This window comes from Mus caroli, chromosome 14 (assembly GCF_900094665.2).
Source record: "Mus caroli chromosome 14, CAROLI_EIJ_v1.1, whole genome shotgun sequence".
Taxonomy (NCBI): domain Eukaryota; kingdom Metazoa; phylum Chordata; class Mammalia; order Rodentia; family Muridae; genus Mus; species Mus caroli.
In genome coordinates this window covers 82,526,499-82,537,458 of record NC_034583.1, presented here as the reverse complement: position 1 = coordinate 82,537,458, position 10,960 = coordinate 82,526,499, and positions in this window count along the sequence as shown.

Below are 10,960 nucleotides of genomic sequence, written 5' to 3'. Positions count from 1 at the left end.
GGCACATATAGACTCACAGAGACTGAAGCTGCAAGACCAGGGCTTTTAAGGGTCTGGTATCTGGTCCTCTGCATATATGTTATGAGTGTTAGATTGATGTGTTTTGTGGTACTTCTAAGAGTGGAAGCAGGTGCGTCTCTGATCTTTTCCTGGCTCTTGTGACTCTTCCTCCCACTGAGTTCCCTTGTCCAGCTACATAATGTGGACTTTCGCATTGTCTTACTGCATCTTGTTTCATCATATTTGGTCTGCTTTGGTCTCTTAGAGGTCTGCTTTTTCTGAAGAGGAATGGAGACTTAAGGAGTCACAGGTAATATCTGGAGTAACTGTAAGTGTGGATTGAGGTACAAACTATGCTCAGAAAGTAATGTATGAAAGAAGAATCAGTATTCATTTTTTTATAAAAGCTACTATCGTGCAGTGCATTTATGAGTTATATTTGACATAATTTGTTAACCTACACATAACTGACTAAAACAACAAATAAAATATTATCTAATATCTAATACAGCATTATTTTTCAATAAAATAGTTTTAGTTTCATTGCACCAGTCATTAGAATACATATTAATATTTGTGTAAATAGTGTAATATTTCTACATATATATCAACACAATTGTGGTCAGTTTGCAAGATCATTTCAACTAACACAAGGAATCCAAGAGTAAACTTTGTTTGTTAGTAAATGCAGGGAGAAGAATTGAGGGCACTTTGTCAAGAACAATAAAAGTTTCAAGATTCTATCAGATTTACCTTAGCTTGTCATGTATCTTAGGTTTGAGCTGGAGTTTTAAGAATCCTGGGTCAGAGATAAAAGGAGTCTATTAGTCACACTACTAACTCTACTCAGTCCATCAGCCTTTATTATCTCTCAGACCTTCAGCATATATAGACAGTTCCCACAGTTTAATAGGAAATGATATAATGATTGCTGCCTATGGCCATCTATGCTATATAGAAGAAAATCAAGCCTAGAATCTCTAAACCTTTTAATACTAAAATACTTTTATATACTTCCCTAAGAGTACACATGGTATTTCTCTACCTGGAAGCAAATGAACCTATTTGTTCTTTGTTCAAGGAATATACACTATCTTCTAACTTTGTTTAAATATAATTTTAAATGAAAGTATTTTGGGTCTCTCTTCATAAATCTGTAACCCACAGAGAACTACCAACACCAACAAAATTATTGACTCTTTCAAAATTTCTAATTTTTTCTCATGACAATTAATTTGATCTGGATCATATAAGTGATGGGTAATTTTAATATTTTAGTTAGTAAATTATTATCTTTCAGTAGTAGCCCATAGGAAAATTAAAATTCCTATCTAATTGATGCTTTGCATACCTTTCATTCTTGGCAAATTTTATGTATCTCTGTATCATAGAATTTTGTATTAAAATTATAAGAATTGTTCTTATTTAAAAACATTATACAATTTTGAATAAAATTTGTTTTCATTAAAAATTGTTCTCAAATAACATCAATAATCAGAAATCCATGTTTGATTTATATATTAGTAGATAAATGCATTTTGAAAGCAACCAATACTTTTTAAAATAGGTATAATTTTGGTAACATTTTAATTTAGCAACAACTTGAAACTTTATTAAAGAAAATGAGAATCTAAGAGATTATTTTGTTTCCAATATTTCTCAGAAAACAGCTCATTTTACTATAGTTTCTGTAGCTGCTTTATACAGAAAAGATTGTCCATCAAAATTTTAAAAATAAACTGAATTTTTCAAAAATCAGTGTGTGTGCTGTTTCTTTATTGAAGTTATTTTTAATAGTTCTTTACAAACCTGAGAAGTAATAAGATAAAAATAAAAATTATCCAACATTACATATTAAATAACCTATTTACCAGTCTTACTTAATTATAAATTAAAGTAGCAAAACATATTTCATAATAATTTATTGAGGAGGATGATTAATTTAAGCCACTTTATACCCCATTGCACAAATATAGGTAAAGACATTATAAATATAATAAATAAATTTTTAAAATATAAAATAAAAATATTTTTGAACATGCTGGGCCATGGTGGCGCATGCCTTTAATCCCAGCACTTGGGAGGCAGAGGAAGGTGGATTTCTGAGTTCAAGGCCACCTGGTCTACAGAGTGAGTTCCAGGACAGCCAGGGCTACACAGATAAACCCTGCCTCAAAAATAAAATAAAACAACAAACATTTGACCAAGTACGTCATACATTGAAAAATGATCCTTTTCACTTACATTATGATTATTTATAGGAACTAGTGAAGGTAGATGCTTAGTAACAGCCAAATACATACCCCACTATTTATTTAAAAAAAAAAAAGAAAAAAGAAAAAAAATAGTGTTTTCATTTAAAGCATAATAAGAAAATCAGAAAAACACTTGGGGAGAAAAAAGGGGTTAGAATTTTATCAAATTTAATACCACAAATTTAACTTGATTGAAAAGTTAGTTCATAGCATAACCCAAGAATAGTGCATTATGTTACTAAGTTTTAAAAGATGAATTGGAATTGGATATATACCTGCTTCATTATAATGCTAATTTTTTTTATTTTCAACTCTAGAATTCATTAATATGAATGGAATATTGTATGAGATGTGTTAGAAGACTATACAGCAACCAAGAATAGATGTATGTGTCTGTAAGTGAATTCCTTTCTGTATGTGATGTATGTGTGTGGTACATGTTCCCGACAACAACATAGATATATCTAAGAAGGAAATAGGCTATCTTCCTTTGTCTTTGTCATTCTCTGAATTTTGTCTTGAAGTTGGGCCACTAACTAAGAACTTGCAGGTTTCTACTAGGTTTTTTAAGGGAAATTTTATTCCTGCGAAATGACTGTCTTTATCATATCCAAAGGACTTCTTGGTCTGTGTGATCCCACTGGAATGCAGACACACCCTTAGTACAAACCTTTAATACCTCTGGCTAGAATCCTTTAGCACACACATTTAATCCTAACCAATGACAGCTAATTAAGGGGCAAGCAAAGTGACAAATCAGAGATAGATTTTACAGAATGACTCAAGAGATAGGATATGACCCTCTCTCCCTAGAAAAGCTATTTAGGAGCAGTGTAGGAAGAGAGTTCAGTGCAGTGGGGTAGAGGTTCTTTGGTACAGGTCAACAATAGCACTTGAAGCCAGAGACAAAAGAGCCAGAACATTAGAACAAATTGACAGAGTTAGTTTGAGGCCCAGCAGAGAAATTCAGGGAGACTCCAGACTGAGTCAGTTAGCTTGGAAAGGAGTTGGAACCAGAAGAGCTGAGTTGAGGAAGAACTAGAAAGATGAGCTTATTCATCAGTAAACCTCTGAGATGACAATTACATCAAGCATATAAAAGATACATTCATGAGGAAGGCTGGCAATTGACTTCTAAGGTGAACCTATCTAATAAATAAATAAATAAATAAATAAATAAATAAATTAAAAATACTTTCTAATTCCTGCTTCAAGAGTTTTCTTTTCAATTTTTGATTTTATATAATGACATATCTTTTAAAAGCATTAAACTCAATGCCTGTGTTTTTAAGCTTTACATGGGGTAAATTTCTTCAAACACACTTCAGATAATTTATATAAGCTCAATTTGACAAATTTAGACTTAAGTGTTTTTCTCTAATTACATATGTTCTCCATGTGGAAAATCAATAAATAGACATAAACCTGGCATAAATATCATCACTAATGGAGTTTCACTCTAAAATAAGCATCAGGAGTGAAAATGCAGGTTTTTTGTTTTTTTTTTTTCCTGAACAACAGTAGTTTACATTATTTAGGAATTAGTAAAAATTAAATGTTTACTTACATTTAAAGCATAAAGAAAAACAATGTCACATATTTTAGAACTTTGATAGTTTGTTAGTTTTTTAAGTATGTTCCATAATTATGAAAGTCTTACCACACTAAAATGAAAAAAAGAAGTTTTAATTAAATGTATTAATTATGCATTAATATATTTGAAAAAGTCTTCAAAGACAAAGTATCAAGTTAGACAACTCAATCAATAGATGAGGTAAAACAGTTCTCAAAAGCAATGCAAATGGTCAATACACATAGAAAACTTCAATACAACTTGAAATACAGGAAATGAAAAATTAAAGCTACATTGAAATTCCATCTTCTCTGGAATGGAAATCATTAAAGAGTAAATAGATCTCAGAACATGTAATCTATGCTTTGTGTAAAACCTAAAACATGATGGTTATTTGGATTAGCCTCCAATAATTTATAGGATGTCTTAAAATGATATGCTAGGATTCAAACTCACATGTATGCCTGGCCATTTCTTTCACTTTTTCTTATTACTGTTGACAATGTGTTATAGTATTTACTTTTTGCATATATAGATACCATTAACTAATTTTATTGAGTATATTTGATAACACATTTTGCTTTAATTACTTCTCCTCTGTAAATGTAAATATTCTAATAAAGTAATACATGAAGTAAAATGAGTTTTACAATAGAATCATACACCAAAGGGAAGCAATATGTGAAATAAATGTCATCATGTTTTAATCACTTATTTATTGTTTTATTTATCTTATTTTAAACTCCAGATTTTATTCCCTTCACTGTCCACCTTCCAACTGTTCCACATCCCATACCTCCTCCTCAATTCCTTTGTCCAAGAGGATGTCCCCACCAACCATCCCAACCCCACCAGGTCTCTAAACTCCCTGGGTTCTGCAGTCTCTTGAGGATTAGATGCATGTTCTCTGAATAAACCCAGACCCGGCAGTTCTGGGGACCTCATATCAGACGAGGTATGCTGCCTCGTTGGTTTTCCAGTATCTGAGAAATCTCGGGGGTCAAGATAAATTGAGATGGCTGGTCCTCCTACAGGGTTGTCCTCCTTCTCAGCTTCTTCCAGCATTTCCCTAATTCAACCACAAGGATCATCAGCTTCTGTCCATTGGTTGGGCACAAATGTTTGCCTCTGACTCTTTCACCTGCTTTTTGTGTCTTTCATAGGGCAAACATGATAGGTCTTCCATAGTCTTAGTAATACTGTCAAGCCTTGGGGCCTCCCCTTGAGCTAGATCCCACTTTGGGCCTGTTTCTGGACCTTCTTTTCCTCCGGCTCCTCTCCATTTCCATTCCTGGAGTTCTTTCAAACAGAATCAATTATGGGTCAGAGTTTTGACTGTGGGATAGCAACCTTTCTGCTGGAGGTGGCCTCTCCAAGTTCCCTCCCCCAATGTAGGACATTTCATCTAAGGTGAAATGTTGCAAGGGCAGAGGAGCAATATAGAGGGATGGGGAATGGTATTGTGGTGTGTGATGTGAAATTCTCAAAGAATCAATTAAATAGTTTAAAATATAAACTTCCTTTGAGACCTGAGAGTCTCTTATGCTACAGGTCTCAGGTACATTCTGGAGGGTCTCCCCACCCTCCTATCTCCCCAGGTTGCCTGCTTTCATTCTGTCTACTGGTCTACAGGGCTTAGTTCTTTTCCCGAACCCTATACCATATCATATTCATCTCTGCCCTCCATCCACTTTCCCTGCAAGGTCCTTCCCTTCCTCCCTCCCCCGTTATGGTTACTTTCTTCACAATCCCAAGTGAGAAATAAGTCATCTTCATTTGGGCCCTTCAGCTTGTTGAACTTTTTGAGTTCTGTGGAATGTATCTTGAGTATTCTGTACTTTTCCTTTTTTTGCTAATATCCACTTATTAGTGAGTACATATCATGAATGCTCTTTTGGGTCTGAGTTACCTCACTCAGGATGATATTTTCTAGTTCCATCAATTAGCCTGCAAAACTCAGGATATTCTCATTCTTAATAGCTGAGTGGTATTCCATTGTGTAAATGAACCACATTTTCTGTATTCATTCTTCTGTTGTGGGGCATCTAGGTTGTTTCCAGCTCCTGGCTATCACAAACAAGACTTCTATGAACAAATTATCTTCAACAAATGGTGCTGGTTTAACTAGCTTTCAGCATGTAGAAAAATAAAAATAGACCCATATTTCTCACCTTGCACAAAGTGCAAGTCCAAGTAGATCAAGGACCTCAACATAAAGCCAGAAACACTGAATCTAATAGAAGAGAAAATGGGAAAGAGCCTTGAACTCATGGGCACAGGGGGAAATTTTTTAAACAGAACTCCAATGGCTCATACTCAGATGAAGAATTAATAAATGGGACCTCAGGAAACTGGAAATCTTCTGCAAAACACATAGCAAACCTACAGATTGGAAAAAAGATCTTTACTAATCCCATATCCAATAGAGGGCTAATATCCAAAATATATAAATAAGGCCATTATATTTTAAACTATTTAATTGATTCTTTGAGAATTTCACATCACACACCACAATACCATTCCCCATCCCTCTATATTGCTCCTCTGCCCTTGCAACATTTCTTATAACTCTCACCTCTCTTATAAATGCAATCATAATCCAAATCCAAATAGAGAAAAATTCAGCTTATGGGGTAAAGGGTTTATGTTGGCTTATAGTTGTATTTCAACATGAAGGAAAGTCAGATTGCAAGCATAAGGCAGAAAACTGTAAGCAGGAACTCTAGCAGGGACCATAGGAAAAATGTTGCCTGCTAGCTCTTTCTCCACAGTGTCCTCATTCTGTTTTTTAAACCATTTAGGATTAATTGTCCAGGACTTGTGTACCACCCATGGAGAACTCATTCCCCCCATATTAATTATTAATCAGAAAAAATGTCCCACAACCTTCCCTAAGGACAATCCAGTGGTTGAGATATTTTCTCATGGTGAATCACTCTTTGTGGGTATTAAGTTATATTAAGTTGACAAAAATCTAACAGTATACTCAATGTTAGAAAAATAAATATTCCCGCTTACTGAGGATAGCATCCACACAGCTTATTGAACATTGAGGGGCTGAACATGTGACTTCATAGAGGTTTTATGCCTAAGTTCTAGTTTCTTTGGCACAAGTGATATAAAAAAATAGATAGATAGATAGATAGATAGATAGATAGATAGATAGATAGATAGATAGATAGGTAGATAGATAGATAAAATTCTTAATGATATTCTGTTATACTCATATTTGCTTGTCCAGTTGCCATGAGAGAGGTTTTATTTGGAAGTAGATGGGAAGTGGTACAGAAATCTACATTCACACATTATTTAGAAAGTGTCTAAATTGAAGGTCTCAATTGGGTCTTTCTCCTTGGAGATCTGGGAACCCAATGGAAGATGGGGAGGAAAGATTATCAGAGTCAAATAGAATGAAGAACACCTGAATAACATGACCCACCGAATCAAATAAGATCTCCCATGGGCTGGCTCATGAACACTGGAGTGGCAATCATGGGGCCTGCATAGATTTCTTCAAGTTCTCTGTGTATACATTATGGATGTTTAGTGTATGTGTGTGTGTATGGGTGGGTGGGAGTGTGGGACTCTCCTAACACTGGGATAGATACACTTATCCCTGATTCTTTAGTCTGCTCTTGAGAGTCATTTCTCCCTACTTGCCCAGTCTCTATATGAGGGTTTTTGCCTTGTCTTATTGTTTCTTATTTTGTTCCACTTAGCTGTTGTCTAATGGAAGCCTGCTCTTTTCTGAAGAGGAAATGAATGGAGAATGACCTAGGGGATATGGAGGTAGGTAAGGGGGTACTAGGTTGGGTGTATTGTATGAAATAGAATGTTTATTACAATAGAAATTTAAAACAAGAAAAATGAATGTTGACTTTTTTCTCATTTGTGAAATCTAAATTAAATATAGATATGTAAAACTATTTTTGTGACTGAAATCAATGTAGAAGAAATTAGAAAACAAAGTCTAAATATAGATGAAAGGCTTGATAAAGAAAGTTAGCAGAATATTAAGGAAGTATTCTCAAAGAACATTATATAATGTATAAATAATTTTGATTAAGTTCAACAACACCAAAATTAAAATACCAAGTGCTCACAAAAATGTAGAAGAATTTAAATCCATCAACATGGCTGCTGTGGCATTAATCACAAATAATAAAGGTCACCTTGATTTATAGAAGGAAGCACCCATGTTTGATAGTGATCTATTATTGAGGGGTAGACATAGTGATAAATCACAGAAAGATTTATCAGAATAATCAGAGACAACATATGCTTAACTCACAGGAGAATTATCTTTACTAGGAGTTTCTTACTGGGACAGTTTTACAAAGATAGGTTGCAGAGAGAACAAACTAGATGCATGTAAAGACCGAACGACTGAAGAATGAAAAGGAGCAAAACGATTAAAACATATTGCCAGAATTAGTTGGAGACCAGGCCGAGCAATATAGCCAGAAGCCAAAAAACCAAGTTTGCATTAGTTATCTTAGGATTTTAGGCCAGAACAGCTGAGCTGAACCAGTGAGATGTCAGAAAAAGCTAGAAGGCTTGGGAATGTTATCTCATTCTCTCATCTGAGGAAATAAAAACATGTATATATCACATGGGCTCAGATAACCCATCCTGAAAATTCTACACATAAATGTTTGCCACTTCTTTCTGAAATGCATGTATAAAAATAAGTGGGAAATTTTAGCAAAAGGTTAAGACAATAATGAAAATAAAATAAGCAGAAGGATGAACAATAATTGGTAATAAATACAAACATCCATTTTCAAGCTATAGCTGGTGCTACACTTCAGTGACATTTATCTTCCTTATACACTGTTATAGAGCTCTGCCTCTCTTACCATACACTTGGAGATGTTTCAAACCTCCTTAAAATTCTAACAGATTGATGCTCACCTGATGCCAGTTTTGCAACTCTGGAACCTTTTGCAATGTTTGGAGACATTTCATCTTCTCTTTTCCCAGGCCTTCTAGGCTTTTGTCCAGACTTAATAGTAATTAATTCTTTGGTTAACTCCGAGTTTAGAGGATATTCACTCTTGTACAAACACTTATTTTACTTGTAAATGTCTGAATTTAGTTATTATGATCATCATACAAAAATATTTTTTTCCACCAAACATACATGTAGTTTACATCATTCAGAATAGTGTAGTTTTGTCTTCTGTTCTAAGCTCAGCATAGTGGCACCCCAGGTTACATAGTGGATCTGAGGCTAGCCTAGACTTCAGAGAGAGGCCCTTTCTCAGAATCCAACAGAAAGACATAAATTGAGTCATTTAATCCTAAGGACTGCCTAGAAGATAAAGCTGAAATAAAGTTTGAGTTTTGCTAAGAATTCTCTTTGGCACCCCAACATTTCTATTTTAGATATTTCTTCTTTCCATTGGAATGATGCATTTTGATTCCCAAAGCTCATCTCAAGTGTGATGTTGAGAGTTGAAAATAATTTAAGTTCTTTCCAACGGGAAATAAGTGCAAGCCAGAGTGCTGCAGTCATATTCACATGCAGGAGAACACAGGCCCATAAAGGTCTCCTGTTACTAAGATCTAACCACATGATTTCTTCCCAAAGTCCTGAAGTGAATTAAAAGAATAATAAAAAAAAAAAAATAGACCTTCTCCCTCCTTTGAGACAGAAAATACAGCTAAGAAATGACTTTATACACTCACCTATATTTTATCATATTACCAGTGATTCCTAAACATACTTTATTTATGTAACTCTTCTATGAGTCTAGCCTTATGTAGACCTCTGTTTTTACTTCCTGTGAAATATTTGCATTTGTGACATGTCAGGGAATTTTTCATTATATTTTGCAACTTTTTTCAATTACTTTTCTGGTAGTAACCTTAGTATTTAACATATCATTTTTACTTTGAACAATTCTGCTGAATTCCCATAATTTTCATCATACTGATTTATGCAACCAACTTCCTCTACAACTCCCATGAATATTTTGTAGAGTATTTGTAGACAGCTTATTTCTGCAACCAGAATCCAGTTTTATTGGCTATTTCAGATCTATCTTTGTTTTCAAGCATCTTATTAGTTTCATTTTAGTTTGGTGATACAAACTCCCTCAGTTGATGTCTTAGTAACTTTTTACTGCTGTGATAAAGGTCATGACTAAAAGTAACTTGTACAGAAAAGAATTTATTTCATTTCACTTTTAGTCTATCACCTGAGAAAGTCAGGGCAGAAACCCAAGACAAGGACTAATGCAGACACCATGAAGGAACACAAGGCTGCTGTCTTAGCATTTCAATACTATGGAGAAACACCATGGCCAAGGCAATTCTTATAAAGGGATACCTTTAATTGTGTCTGGCTTACAGTTTCAGAGGTTCACTGCAATATCATCATGACAGGAAGCATAGCAGTGTACAGGCAGACATGGTGCTAGAGGAGCCAAGAGTTCTACATCTTGATTAAAAGACAGCAAGAAAAAGACTGTGTTTTGCAGGCAGCTAAGAGAAGGCTCTCTTCTATACTGAGTATGAGGAGCCCTCAAAGCATGACTCTACAGAGAAACATTTCCTTCTATGAGGTCATATCTATTCCAACAGGGCCACACTTTCTAACAGTGGCAAGTTCCATGGGCCAAACATATTCAAACCACCACAACTACTGACTTCCTCGCTCCTCATGGCTTGTTCAGCTTAGATTTGTATAAAAGTTAGAATTATTTGCCTGAGGATGGTACCACACATAATAATTTGAACACTACCATATCCATAATTAGTCAATATAATGGTCCAATGATTTGACCATAGGTCAATGTGGAATGGTAATTTCTTCCTTTGAGGTTCTCTCTTCTCAGATAACTCTAGCAAGTTTCACACTGAGAAAAGCAACAAAACAACAGCAATAAGAATAAAACAGTTCGGTAAGTGTGGTGCTTTGAATTATAAATAAAAAATGTTCCTCACAATATCAGGTACTTGAACGCTTGGTCCATAGTACAAAGCATTTTTTGCAGGAGGTATAAATGGTTTACTGTGTCTGGAGGACATATAGCACTGAACCAGGACTTCATCTCTCCAGCATCCAACCATTGTTTACATTGTTTAATTCATTTCTCTCTCTCTCTCTCTCTCTCTCTCTCTCTCT